This window comes from Mixophyes fleayi, chromosome 3, assembly GCF_038048845.1.
Source record: "Mixophyes fleayi isolate aMixFle1 chromosome 3, aMixFle1.hap1, whole genome shotgun sequence".
NCBI classification, from domain to species: Eukaryota; Metazoa; Chordata; class Amphibia; order Anura; family Limnodynastidae; genus Mixophyes; species Mixophyes fleayi.
The window spans coordinates 200,543,304-200,558,814 of record NC_134404.1 but is presented as its reverse complement, the minus strand read 5'-3'; positions in this window follow the sequence as shown (position 1 = coordinate 200,558,814).

The window sequence follows — 15,511 nt, the reverse complement described above, 5'->3', positions numbered from 1 at the left end:
AAGCGCCCGCGGCCACACCGACAGGCAGCTAGCAGCGATCGCTGCCAGACTGCCTGTCATACACAGCGCTGGAGAGGACTCCACAGCAGGTAAGTCCGTTCTAATGTCTCGGGGGGAGGGGCGGCAGATGGGCAGGTGAGTCAGCTAAAGGGGGCATTTGAGGTGGCCGAAGGGGGCAGGTGAGGTGGCTGGAGGGGGGGTGGGGGCGCTACGGCTGAAATAGCCTAGGGCAGCCGGAACCCTTAATCAGGCCCTGTTTGGCCATCTTCCCATGTGTGTCTTTCCCTATAATTTCCCCCATCTATGTTTCCTGTTTGTGTTTCTTACTCCAATGCACATGTGTAACTCTCTCTCTCCCTCTGAATTCCAATATTTGTCAAATAGTGTGCAAAAACTTTTATGTAGAGGTGAGGGAAGCAGCAGCAATATTTGGTGCAAACCAAATTTTACAATAGAACAGTCCGTTTCGCAGAGGCGTGAAATTCAAAGGATACAATCATTTGCTTTACCATTCCCTGGAATGCCCATTTTGCATTGCATTTGTAAAATTACACTTTGCAGAATTAACACTTTATAGAACTGGGATAATGATGGTCAATTCAATCTACTCTGCATTGTGGTTGTAGTAGAAATAAAGATAGGACTAGTACAGGAATATATTGTAATGTAATACATACTGCAATTGAAAATCATACAAACTTAGCTATATACCACATTACAAGGCCCTTACAACTAAACCAATAAACCCAAAATATAAGTTGGTTTATATAAACGGGTTGCTAAAAACATTCCTCAAATATATATGGAAACATTTGATAAGCTAAAAAAACAGAATGTATTTCAGATACGGTTGTGATTATGGGGTCGATATTTGAATGGCCGCATATGTCCCCCATTAAATATCATTCCTTGTCCCGAATGGCAATCGGTAGAATCCACTTGACTATCAGATGTCTTCGAAAGAATGCACAACAGTGTTTAATCTCTGCAATCGTTAGATCATCAAGAGGTCTATTTATTAATGGGCGCGTTTCCCCCCAGTTATTATTATCCCTTATTGCAATGATAAGAGATGATATTACACTGCCATTTATTAAACAATCATCCCGGGATGATAAAAGGTGATGACTTTGCTTCATTAACAACTCTGTGTTCTGACCCGGAGTCTTTACTGTGCATGTGCGACATTAGGTGACACATGTGCAGAGCTGTTTTTGTTAGTTGATAGAGGGGAGAGCACGAAGGCTGCTGGAGCAGGATCCGAAGATCCCTCTCCCCATAGTGCAGAACGACTGTGGTGTTAGCCATTGGGGTAAAACTCTGAAAAGCTGGCCCAGACCACTGTCCCTACTGAAATTTATGGGGACTGTGGTTTAATGTGACACTTAGCCTAATGCATGAGATATCTATAATATCTCCTCTGTTAGGCTTTTGCTAAATAGATATGTTACTTAAAAATTGTTAAACCATACTGAAAAAGCTTTATAAATAGGCCTTTATGTAGTGGATATATGTCTCTTTCGTCAAAGTCGTATAATTGGATGAACGAAAGTATATTGGTTAATATTGTTTTGCCGTGCGATTGCGATCTGTACGCCACTTGACACAGATCCGTATGCCACTTAACACAGCGCATGGTGCGGTAAAATACGCACACACGCACACGCACTCTAACATTTAGTTTCATATATATATATATAAATAGATTCCATTCCACAGTGATTTATGAGCAGATAGTATTTGGTTTATTATTAGTTTATATAATATGATTATATGTACACTTCAGTGTTATTTAAGGTTCAGGTTATAGGAAAGGTGTCATGTCGGTGAAGAGATAGTACATTGCATACTCAAGTTATTGATGTTAGGGAATAAACCTTTAATATGATGCTGACTTTAAAATGCTAATGAACTAGTTGTAACTGGAGTCGTGGCGGGAAGAAAGGAGCCCATCCCCTGGAGAGATGACCCCCACCTTTGGATTCTTTAGTTTGAACTAGCCTATGACCTGTTTACCCTGGACCCACCTGAAGTCTGGACCTATAGAAGCAAGGCACGTCATCTCTATTGTTCACTCTGTAACACTGAATGTATATAATCATAGCTGTGCTCCCACTAGCTTCCGTCTACTCTGACCCAGTATTCTAAACAGATATACTGTACACTGGGACCCGTGGGAGCGCAGCGAACGCATGCGATAGCTGCGGTATGTATTTATCTTTTGGTATTGGCTGTACTGTACTGTATTATATAATAATAATGTATTGAACTGTTAACTTTTTACATCTGCTAAAATAAATTACTTTGTGCTTCGGAAACACAATACAATCGCTTGGACAATGCATATTTGAAAACGATAGAATTACTTTAATACTTCACACAAATGACTTCCTGTCAGTAATTCCATTGAGGGACACTGCCTCTTTTAGCCTCCTTTTGCATAAAATTATAAAAAACAATTACATTCAGATGCAATACAAATGTAAATACAATTTGAGCCATCTGTTTAGCTATTTAGACTATGTAAACTTCTATGTATATATTTGGGAGTTATTAGTAAGACTGTTATTAGTAATGCAGTGGAACAGGTTGTTTAGAAATCCCAACAACACATCTCTGAAACCCTGCGTTCTAACAGAAATGCACTTTAGTAAATTTCCCCATTAGTCTTCTTGCACATTGAACATATGAAAATACACTTTATTATTAAATGTTTATGATTTTTTTTATATTGAAATATAGCAAAATACATAGTATCACACAACAAAATCTTATAAATCCTAATTATAAAAATAAATATCTAATATAATTTCCAATAAAAATAATATATTCTAATTGTAGCAAGGGGAAAAAAATCAAGAAAAAGAAAAAAAAATTTTTCATGGTTCACATTCCAGGTGCGGTAAATTGTTCAGTTAATTTAATATCAATAGTTAAAGAAGAGTCTATACCTGCTTTAGGTAACAAACCCCCAGGGGAAAATTCACACTCCTAAGTATAACAGGATGGTCTAGTATTATACCAGTTTCTAAACTTAAAGCATGAGAAAATTTGAGATTTTAGTATATCCGGTAGAGAGTCGATAAAACTTTTCCATACTGCAAATAAATAATTGACTCAATACTCCAAATGCAGAGAAGATTCAAGTCAATCCATTCTAAATGCAAAGAAAAGTTTTGTATGAAAAATATCTAGAGATGGTGGTTGATCTTATATCCACATTATAAAATACGCTTCCGAGTGGCAGCAGAAATTATCAAAAGTAGCTTTCAACTACCCTTCATAAGATGAGAAGACACCATAACTATACCCAACAGAGCCCATTCAGGTGTCAAGGATGCATAGATCAGAAGATACGTAGATGCATATTGCTGAACTTGCTGCCCAAATCATTTAATATAGGGGCATTCCCACATACAATGAAAAAATTAAGCCTTGAGAGCATAACATTTTGGACATGAGCCAGTATTAGTTAGACGTATAATTTATCAATGATGCAGGTATAAATAACCCCTATGAAAAATCTGTAGAACTTTTCCCTGTAAATACTAGTAGGTATGGTCTCAATAGAAAATCTAATATTAGTAAGGATCATGTCCATAGTTATCTGGGGAAATAGGTCAGTCCTATAAGAGAAGCCCAAGCAATTTTCCATAGAATCAAACCCCTTTTGTAAAAGTTTATAATGAACAGCTATGAGTACCTTGTAATAACTTTTGGAATTTGTAATGCCCCAGCGGTTTTTTAGTCATTTGTCAATGAGATTTTCCAGGACCTTTTGTATAAGTCTGTTGTGGTTTACCTTGATGACTTTCTGGTCTTTTCGCAAGACCTTTCTTCCCATCGGATTCATGTTATGCAGGTACTCTCTCATCTCCGCAGTCATCAGCTTTACTGCAAACTAGAGAAATGTATCTTTGAGGCCACTCAAGTTCCATTCCTGGGTTTCATTGTGTCTGTTTCTGGGTTACAAATGGATCCAGAGAAAGTGGCTGCTATCAAGGATTGGCCTCAGACACAAAATCTCAGGCTAGCCAGAGATTTGTGAGGTTTGCCAATTGTTATCAGCAGTTCATTAAGGGGGTTTCTACTATCATTGCTCCTATTACTGCCCTTACCCGGAAATCTGCCAACCCCAAGAATTGGCCTCCTGAAGCTGTGGCAGCCTTTAACTGGATAAAGCAGGCCTTTCTACCACACCTGTCCTCTCTCAACCTGATCAGCAAAAATGCTTCATCCTAGAAGTCGAACCCTCCTCCGTTGGGATCGGACAGTTCTCTTTCAGAAGTCTTTGCCCGGTACCCACCAGCCTTGTGGTTTCTTCTCTAAGAGATTTTCTGCTAAATAAAAGAATTATGGGATCAGTGACAAGAAGCTCCTTGCCATAAAATTGGCACTAGAAGAATGGCGTCATCTCCTCGAAGGGTCCCCTCATCCACTAATGGTTTATACTGACCACAAAAACCTAATTTATATTCGTAAAGAACAGTGTCTCAATCCTCGTCAGGATTGGTGGGCATCATTTTTCTCTCTCTTTAATCTCATCCTTACTTACCTTCCTGATCCAAGAATTTTCAAGCCAACACTCTTTCCTGTTCTTTCAATAACTCTAACCTCTGCACTCCTTCTGAACCACGATCAATTTTTGTACCCCACCAGTATCGTTGCTACTACCAAGACTCCTACTAAGGCTCCTCCCACATTGCTCATTTTTAGAACCACACTTGCGACCCAAAGCGTTACATTGGGCACACTCATCTAAGTTGTCCGGACATGCTGGAATCAAGTAAACTTATGCATTTCTATGTCAATGTTACTGGTGGCCTACTCTGTACTCTGATATTCGCAAGTTTGTGTTGTCTTGTACGATCTGTACTCAGAATAAGAATCCCAGGTTAGCACCTTCTGGGCATCTGCTTCCTATCCCTGACACTCCTTGGCAGAACATATCCATGGAATTCATTACGGATCTTCCCCCCAGCAATGGCTATACTACCATTTAAGTCGTGGTCAATAGATTTTCTAAAATGGCTCATTTCGTTCCATTGGTCACTCTTCCCACTGTGTCTCAGCTGGCTCTCGTTTTTATTAAGGAGATCTTTAGACTTCATGGTTGCCCTCGTGAAATCATCAGGGTGTACAATTTGTTTCCCATTTTTGGAGGGCCTTTTGTAATAATCTGAATTTGGACCTAAAGTACTCTTCTGATTATCATCTGCAAACTAACGGACAAACTGAACGGGTGAATCAGGACCTTAAGGTGTTTTTACAATGTTTTTCTTCCGATAATCAAGCAGACTGTTTTAACCTTCTTTCTTGGGAATGCACTGGCTTCTCCCCCTTTTTCTCAGTATTTGGGGTTCAACCCACCCTCCCGGATTTCTCGTCCACTGTCTCTTCCTCTGTTCCTGTGGCTGATGCTTTGGCTAAGGATTTTTAGCATTTCTGGGCTCTTACCAAGTCTAGACTGTTGGAATCTTCCCAACGCTACAAACGGTTCGCTGACTGTCATCGGAGACTCCCGCCCGTGTTCCATGTTGGTGACAAAGTCTGGTTGCCGTACTCATGTCATCAATCCGGTGACCTACAAACTTCATCTGCCTTCCTCCCTCAAGGTTCATGATACATTTCATGTTTCTCTTCTGAAGTCGCTGAAAATTAATGAGTTTCACTGACTTCCTTCTCACTCTGCTTCCATTCGGACCTGTGAGATCGACGAGTATGAGATTAGTTGAATTTTGGATTTTCGCATTCTCGATGGCTGTCATCAGTTTTGCGTTCAGTGGATGGGTTTTGGCCCAGAGGAGAGATCCTGGGAAACAAAGAGGATCTTCATGCCCCACTCCTTTTGAAGAAGTTTTCTAAAAACATTTCTACACTTCCTTCTGAATGGACAAGGGGAGGGGGTACTGTCAGGCGCCATCCCTGTGCTTTCACTTCCAGACAAGTGCCTGCCTCCTATGATGCGCTCGCTTCTGGTTGCTCGGCAACCTCCGGCCGCCTGCTGGACGGTTCTGCGCATGCTAGGCAACAGGATGCTATTCCTGGCCCTCGCGACGGTAGTTCACGTCACTGCCGCCGGCAATTACGTTTCCTCCTTATTTATACTCGACTCTGGCACCATTAGGGTCCCAGAGTATTGGGTCCCCTTACTCCAGTGCTTCCTGTGTCTTGCTTGTATCCTGTTGCTTCTGTGTATGACCTCGGCTGTATCCTGACCTGTTCTTGGTTCTCCCTTCTGACTTTGGTGATTTATTCCTGTGTCTGACTTTGGCTACCTGACTACATTTTTGGAATTCCATATTTCCATTTGGTACCTTCCCTGCCAGCATGGTTTGACCAGGATCGCCTGACCATCCATCTAACTGCCTTGCTGTTTACTCTCTTTGAAGACCACGATCTGCGAGTCTCCTGCAGCTAAGCCCAAACCCCCTTGCGGGGGTCCCTAGCGAAGACCAGAGGCACGTTAGACTCTGCACCTCTCTGCAGAGTTGAGCCAAAACCAGCAAGCAATCCTCCAGCTTCATAAATAACGTGACAACTGGTAATTTAAGAAGGCGGTGGCTGTACAGTACTCTTGTACATTGTACAGCTGGCGTCACCTTAAAGGTGCTGGCTGTACAATGTGCCAATTGGACTGATGCAAGCGGCCTGATGACTTTATCATTATCTTGGAGAAACTAGAGCCCATGCAGAATCTATTTGATTTTATCACAGAGTGGAGGGCTCTGAGTGAAGACTTGTCAGCCAACTTCTTCCAACAAATTTTGGAAACTGTACGACACTGTCATGCATGCGACGTTGTTCACCAAGATATCAAAGATGAGATGTTTCATCTTTAGCATATTTAAAAGTTGGTCTTTTTAAATTGAAAATATGTTAGGCAAATATTTTATTTTAAATTTACAAATGTTTTACAGTATGTTACAGTATGCATATCAGCAAATCTGCTCTGTTTGATCCATTTCAATATTCCCCAAGGACCAGAAAAAGGAAATCTGAAATTGGGGAGAGGAGGAACTAAATTATGTGGAGAAAAAAAAGAAGAAAAAAATACCAAGGGCCCCAAGCGAGCGAACCGCTCATATAAACCTAAAAGCACCATTGCCACAGACTTCTCCCTGTTAACCGTAAATCCAGATACTTTTCCAAACTCTGCAATCTTATCTAATACTAATTGCAGGGAGAAATGTGGATCTGAGATATACAATAAAAGATCATCGGCAAAAGCCACCAATTTTACCTCCTTAGACCCCAAAAATGGCAAATGGAATGAAAATCAGACATCATCATCAGGGTAGACAGGAGGGGATTCAAAGTCAGAATGAAAAGCAAAGGTGACAATAGACACCCCAGCTGCTTACCCCGAGTTCTAGTTAATGGCTTGCTATAAATATCATTAATAGATTGATAAGTTGTAGATTCCCCTAGGAAACTTTATCAAAAGCTTTTTCAGTATCCAAGCTTAATAAAATATCATCCATTCCTTTACATGAGTACATAGATTGAACTGTAGTGACAATAGCCATCTGTACCCTTTGCACAGAATGCTTTCCATGGGTGAACTCTAACTGACGGGAAGGAGGTAAATCAGGAAGGATACTTTGTAGCCCATTCGCCATTACTTTAACAAGAATTTTAAAATCTTGATTTAAGAGAGTAATAGGGTGATAAGAAGAAATTACTTCTGGATATTTTTTAGGCTTAAGAACAAAAATTGTATAAGCTTCATTAAAGCAATGGAAAGGGAGTTGGTCAATATGTATTTTACGGTACAATATAAACAGAAACGATAATATATTAGAACGTAAGATTTTGTAGTACTCCCCATTTAAACCATCCCAGTGATTTATTGAGTGACAAAGATTTAATAATCCTATCAATTTCTTGTTCCAAGATAACTGAATTCAGAACATTATGTTGAGAATCAGTAAGTTTAGGCAATTTAGCAGACTGTAAAAGTAAATGGTAGTGAGAAGAATCATCCATATCAGCTTTATACAGTGCTTCATAAAAGGACCAGAAATGAGAAACAATTTCAGAACATGAAACATATCTATTATCTCAAATAGAATCCCTAATTTCCTGTACATATTGTTTTTAATATTGTGATCTAGTCATATTCGCTAAAAGACTTTTTGTCCCATCTATAATAGCTATTCTTAGAATACTCTAACCGAGACCTTGCATTAGAGGCCAATAGATCTTCCAAAAGACTTCATTCCTTCATATAAAAATCAAAATATTAGTTAATATAGTTAATGACTGTATTAAAGTCCCCTCCAACAACAAGATTGGGAGTATCTCTTTGAAGCAGGAGACCAGATATTTTAGTAAAAAGATCTATTATTAGACATATTAGGGTCATAAATATTCAACAATGAAAAATGTTCTCCATTAATTTGTGAATGCATAACAATATTTCTACCCTCCGCATCAATTAACACATCTTCAATAATTATATGTTGTTTAGTATGTTTATATCTTAAAAAATTTCAATAAAAATACTGGATTTAAATCAAAATCAAAATAGGAGACCGATGGACAACAAGTATATGTCTCAATTGCCACTTTTACAACTTCATAAAGATGGTCATAATTAGCTCGATAATCTCTTTTATGCTTTGCTAAATACACAATTATATGGCCCCTCAAAACTGACTTAGAGGTCTCCCAAAATAACACTGAGTTACCCCAATGACTTAAGTTATCATCTACAAATTTGTTCCATTTAAGGTTAAGATATTCCACAAAATCATCTGATTGGGCCAAATAGGATCGAAACCTCCAAGTCCGGCGGGTGGATACATCAAAATGTAAATTCAATGTTAGCAAAACAGGGACATGATCCGAAATCAAAATATTTCCAAATTGAGAAGATCTTACTCTTGGGATTAATGAGTTGGCAACCCTCAAATAGTCAATTCGTAAAACGTATGATGAATTCCAGATTGGAAAGTATATGTTTTCTCAGTAGGATTATAAATCCTCCAAGGGCTATTTTAAGATGATGGATACTGTCCCATCTAGAATCTAAATTAAAAACAGGAATGGATGACTTATCTAACCAAGGGTTAATGACTGTATTAAAGTCCCCTCCAACAACAAGATTGGGAGTATCTCTTTGAAGCAGGAGACCAGATATTTTAGTAAAAAGATCTATTATTAGACATATTAGGGTCATAAATATTCAACAATGAAAAATGTTCTCCATTAATTTGTGAATGCATAACAATATTTCTACCCTCCGCATCAATTAACACATCTTCAATAATATAACGTAATTTTTTATTCAAAAGAATTGCTACCCCCGCTTTTTTTTATCAAAGAAGGAGTAGTAATACTATCCTTAATCCATGGCGCTTTTAAAGTTATTCACTGAGCATGATTCCAATGCGTCTCCTGGATGAAGACAATGTCAGGAGACAGAGTCTTCAAGTGAGTTACAACTTTTTTACACTTAATCGGTGAGTTCAATCCATCCATATTGCAGGTGACAACATGAAGCTTCTTATCTACATCATATGGACAGATTTTTAACTCAAAAAGTTTTTTTTATTATTTATTATTTTCAAAATAAAAAAACAAAAGATAAAACAAGTAAAATATGACAAAGTAAATACTTATACATGAACAATCAAAGCTCAAATGGCAGTTAAAAGTGCTAGGTATTGTTAACACATACATACACAGAACAAACCAAAATTATAAGGACAGGGGTATAATACAAGCTAAATGGTAAGAGTGGGGAGGGTGGGGGCTTTGAGGGATGAAGACAATTCCTGGAATTGCTATAAGTATTTAACTTATGTGTAAAATAGAAAACTAATTTTCACCCCTTTCATTTTAACATGGTTTTGTCCAGGAGACTTAAGTAAGAAATTTCTGGCCTAAGTTCCTTAATGAATCAGGCCCTATGTTAAGCAAAATTGTGAGTGAGCCCACTCCCTTGGCTATGAAGCAACCCCACACATGAATGGTTTGAGAATGCTTTACTGTTGACATGACACAGGACTGATGGCAGCGCTCACCTTTCCTTCTCTGGATAAGCATTTTTCCAGATGCCCCAAGCAATCTGAAAGGGGTTTCATCAGAGAAAATGACTTTACCCCAGTACTCAGCAGTCCAATCCCTGATGTCTGTCCCTGATGTTTTTCCTGGAGAGAAGTGGCTCCTTTGCTGGCCTTCTTGACATCAGGCCATCTTCTAAAAGTCTTCGCCTCACTGTGCGTACAGATGCACTCACACCTGCCTATTGCCATTCCTGAGCAAGCTCTGCACTGGTGGTGCCCTGATCCCGCAGCTGAATAAACTTTAGGAGATGGTCCCGGCACTTGCTGGATGTTTTGGGCGCCTTGAAGCCTTCTTCACAACTTTTGAACCTCTCTCCTTGAAGTTCTTGATGATCCGATAAATGGTTAATTTAGGTGGTGCAATCTTACTAGCAGCAATATCCTTGCCTAAGAAGCCCTGTTTGTGCAAAGCAATGATGACTACATGTGTTTTCTTGCAGATAACCATGGTTAACAGAAAAAGAACAATGATTTCAAGCACCACCCTTCTTTTAAAGCTTCCAGTTTGTAATTCTAACTCAATCAACATGATAGCCTTGTCCTCGTCAAAACTCTCACCTGTGTTAATAAGAGAATCACTGACCTGATGTCAGCTGGTACTTTTGGGGCAGTGCTGAAATGCAGTGGAAATGTTGTTTTTTTGGATAAAGTTCATTGTCATGGCAAAGAGGGCATTTGCAATTCATGACATTCTGGAGCAGGGGCGGGCTGGGCCGGGGGGGCAGGGGGGCATCTCCCCCCCAGGCCACTCAGTCTAACTGCTGTTTGGGCCGGCCGCCCCGTGGTTGCAAGTGGTGCCGTCCAAATAAACGTAATCACATGACATGCGATGCGGCCACGTCATTGATGACGCAGCCGCATCAAGTGTCGTGATGCGGCCGTCTGTGCGCCCCCCGGGCTGAAATTTGCCAGCCTGCCCCTGTTCTGGATTATATGTAAATTGCCATAATAAAAACTGAGACAGCAGACTTTGTGAAAAATAATATTTGTGTCATTCTCAAAACTTTTGGCCATGACAGTACACCTGAGTTTACTAATGCAAAATCAGTCAATTCATCAGGTGGACTAAATAAGCACGGAACTTTGTAGGGTTGTAAGCAGTCCAGTCCAATGCAAATCCAATATGAATCCTGAGCTGGTGCAGGTACATCGCAGACCTAAATGCAGTTGCAGTTGTATATGCAAAAAACATGCAAATATAGATCCACACCTGCAGGATAGGTAGACCTTTAAGAATCGCACATGTGAGCGGGACTTCAATTCCTTCCAACAGTCTACAATCTGTAGCAGCCTGTAGCAGTCTAACTTCCAATACAATGTGATATTAGTATCAGTATCAATATCAACGTCAAAACAAGCTGATTTTGATGTCAGACTATGAATGTTTATGATATAAAACAACTTTTATTTATATGCCAACCTTAATGGAAAAGTCTCCATTTATGATTTGTTTCTATGGATGAACGTATCCCTCGGATGGGCAATGCCTTCAGATCTTTGGCATAGACATATTTTGGTTCATATCCAACATCAACAGAACTTCAAACATTTTTAATGGGCTGTCATCTAAAGGTAAATGATACACACCTGGCTTCTGTAAAAAGTGTTCAGATTTCTGCCAGTTGCTATCAGTGCAAACATTATTTTCTTTAAATGCATTATCAAATATACTTCCCAGCTTGGTATAATTAAACAATATTATTTTTTTCAAAATGTGCTTCCTACACAGTTGATTGTGAAATCATGTTATATGTTTGCAACAATCTTCCCATTGCAGTTAATAGTCAAATATAGAATCAAGTTATTTAGTATATAAAATGTATAAATATATGCCCATTGATCCAAATAGCTGAAATTTGAACCCAAGGGCCAACTACTACAGATGGATGAATCAATTCAACTGATTTCGAAATCTGTAGGGAGGGAGTGGGAGGCCTGCCTTTACAAAACTATAGTGATGGAGGGAGGAGGCTGTATTTATACTAAGCTATTGGCATGGAGGGAGGGGGCGTTGACTGTACTAAATTATAGGGATGGCTTGAGGGGGGGCCTGACTATATTAAGCTATAAGGATGGAGGGAGGAGAGGGTTTCTGCCTATACTAAGCTATAGGGATGGAGGGAGGGGGGCTGCCTATACTAAGCTATAGGGAAGGAGGGAGGGGGACCTGCCTACACTAAACTATAGGGATGAAGGGAGGGGGCTGCCTATTCTAAGCTATGGGGTTGGAGGGAGGGGGAGGGCTGCCTATACTAATCTATGGGGATCGAGAGTGAGGGGGCTGTCTATACTAAACTATAGGGAGGGAGGGATGGCCTGCCTATACTAAACTATAGGGAGGGGGTTGGGAGACTGCCAATACTAAACTATAGGGGGGCTGCCTATGCTAAACCATAGCGATGGAGGGAGGAGGGAGTCTACCTCAACTAAATTATAGGGATGGAGGGAGGATGGGGCGTGACTATACTAAACTATATGGATGGAGGATGGGCCTCCCTATACTAAACTATTTGGATGGAGGGAGGGGGGCCTGCCTATACAAAGCTATAGTGATGGAGGGCGTGGGGGGGCTATCTATTTATAGGGATGGAGGGTGGGGGGGCTACCTTTACTAAGCTATAGGGATGGAGGGAGGGGGGTGGGCCAGCCTATACTGAATTATAGATGGTTGGTGGCCTTCCTATACTAAACTATAGGGAGAGGGGTGGGAGGCTGCCTATACTAAACTATAGGGATGGAGGTAGGGGGAGGCTGCCTATACTGAGCTATGGGGATGGAGGGAGGGGGGTTGCCTATAGTAAGTTATAAGGATGGAGGGAGGGTGGTGGGCCTGCCTATACTACATTATAGGGCTGAAGGGAGGGGGCTGCCTATACTAAACTATAGGGGTGGGGGTGGGGACTGCCTATACTAAACTATAGGGTGGACTGCTTATGCTAAACTATAAGGAGGTGGACTAGAATGTGTGAAGGAATTGGAGGACTGTCTTAATAGTACATGGGTGGAAGGTAGGCTATTCAATTAATGGTGGAGTTTAGGTGGGGACTTGTTATTTAATGGATGGAATTTTATTTGTGGGGTGATAGTGGGGCAATTTAATTTATTGGTGGGGCAATTTAATTTATTGGTGGGCTTACTTCTAATTTAATGCTGGGGTGATTTGGGTCTACAAATGAATGTGCGGCTGAGTTTGGGGAGGATAGTCGTGGGAAATAGTTATATATAACGTAAATGCTATTAATTTATTGCTGCTTAGAGAGAGGGTATTAGGTTTATTTATTAAATGGGAATACTATTATTTAATGTTGGGGTTGGTTGGAGGGAAATATATCTATTTATCAAACATAAATACTATTAATTTGATGTTGGAACTGGAGAGAGGCCTAATTATTAAATGTGGGTGCTGTTGATTTAATGCAACACTCTCCTCTGCTGCCCAGGATTCCTTTCGATTCACATCCATCTAGCCTTCTGTTTCTGTTTGCTTCCAGCCTCCACAGACCTCCATGCCTCAGGACTCCATTTAAGCTCCAGTTATGCACTAATTTTCCTCTTGCTGTATTGCCTTACTATAGCCACTGCATTGTTCTACCATAGTAGTAGTGTGACATAGGTTTGTTTAGCTTAATTAATTGTACTGTTTCATTATCATTGTTTTGTTTTGCTCCTCCATAACTTTTGAGTGTCAAATTATTTATTTTGCCTTTCTATTGCATTGCTGCTGTTTATTTGAATGTTTACTTTGCTACAATTCTACTGTACCTTAATCTATGTGTGCCTCATTATTTCTCTGCCATATTACTGCTTTGTCACAGTCACATCTCTCTGTGTTTTACTCACCTACTGTATGTCTCATCGCTATTGTCTTAACTGCTTTTCATTTACTTCTTTTCTCCCACTTTTGTCTGCACACCATAGACAGGTGAGCAACAACGTGTTGCAGATGGAAATTCAGTTTCTCTGGGTATGTGATGCAAAGTCCTTGGTAGCATCTCTTAATACATGTCCCATCTGCAATTTATTGCCGATAACAGACTGGTCTCTCCCAACCTGAGATGTCGGTTCACACAAAGCACTGTTATTAAGGGCACCCCATACTAACAGAACTTAGATTCCTGCTTAGCACCGTTAAGACATGAGTCCCTCGAACTGTGCTGACAAGCGTCTCCCCCTCTTGCAGCAGATGTTCTTCACTCAAACTCTCTTCCTCTTGAGCTTACTTAACTCATAACATTAACTTATTTTTTTTCCTTACCTCTCCTCCCCCAGCAATTACATGACAGTTAATTATTCACTTGCTGTGCAATCCTCCAACTAGTGAAAACATGATAGAAATATGGACTTAACTGAATGGGAACAAAGGGATGATAAAACTATAGCCTAATTAACAAATAACTAGATATACAGAGACTTGCTTTCCCTAGAGCTAGCTGTGGACAATAGACTATTACCCATAAATCTATTGCAATATATTTTGTCTATTCACAGGCATCTGCTGACCTGGTCAGCAAAGCTTAATCTTGTTACCTGTGACATTCCTATGTCCAAATAGTGATACATTTAAAATAGATATCAATATAAGTTACTTATAGACAGTTAATGCATCTAGACAATATCTACTTGCAGATTGCAAAGAGCACATTTTACCATTTAAACTACTTATGGTGACTTATACTAGCCAAGTATTAAATATATATTGTCAAGCGCATAACTGTGTTAGCAATGACATAGGTTTATCTTAGAAATATATCACAACATTGGCATACTATATATCCCTAATATATAGCAACATTTATGATCCAATTTTAAAACACATGTATGGTATCAAACCACATTGAACAGTTGGATAATGTGGGCACCAAAAGTCCTATGCTTAGATGTACTACCTTTACCAAAGTCCATGAAAGTGGTGAAGCGAGACCAGGTCTAAAAAAGTCCAATAGTCTAACTCTGGTTTTCCTCACACCACCCCTCTCACCTTTCCCCTCTCCTAATGTTACTCTCACCAGAAGCAACCTGGTCGCCATTGATCCTAACTCTTTCTCTTCCAATCTGGTCTTATACCTCTACCCCATCACCACCCTTTCTTGTCTTGATCAGGCTGTACCCTTCTACAATCACACCCTTATCATTGCCCTTGACTCTCACCCTGGCTGTAACTATCAGCCTTCGTTTGACTCCATCTCAACCTTGGCACGCCAAACTTACCTGCAATCCTCTAAAATGCTACCAAGGTGCAGAATGGCTTCAGAGACACTGTTTCACTGACCCCCGTGAAGTGGTTTTGGATTTGGTTTTGGATCTGTATTTTTTTAGACAAATTGCTAAAATATGCTAAAATCACATAATTTTGCTCTTTTGTTATCCTACATTATTATTAACCTCACTAACACTAATTTCAAGACATTTGCAGTCAAATTTGACACAGGTCACAATAT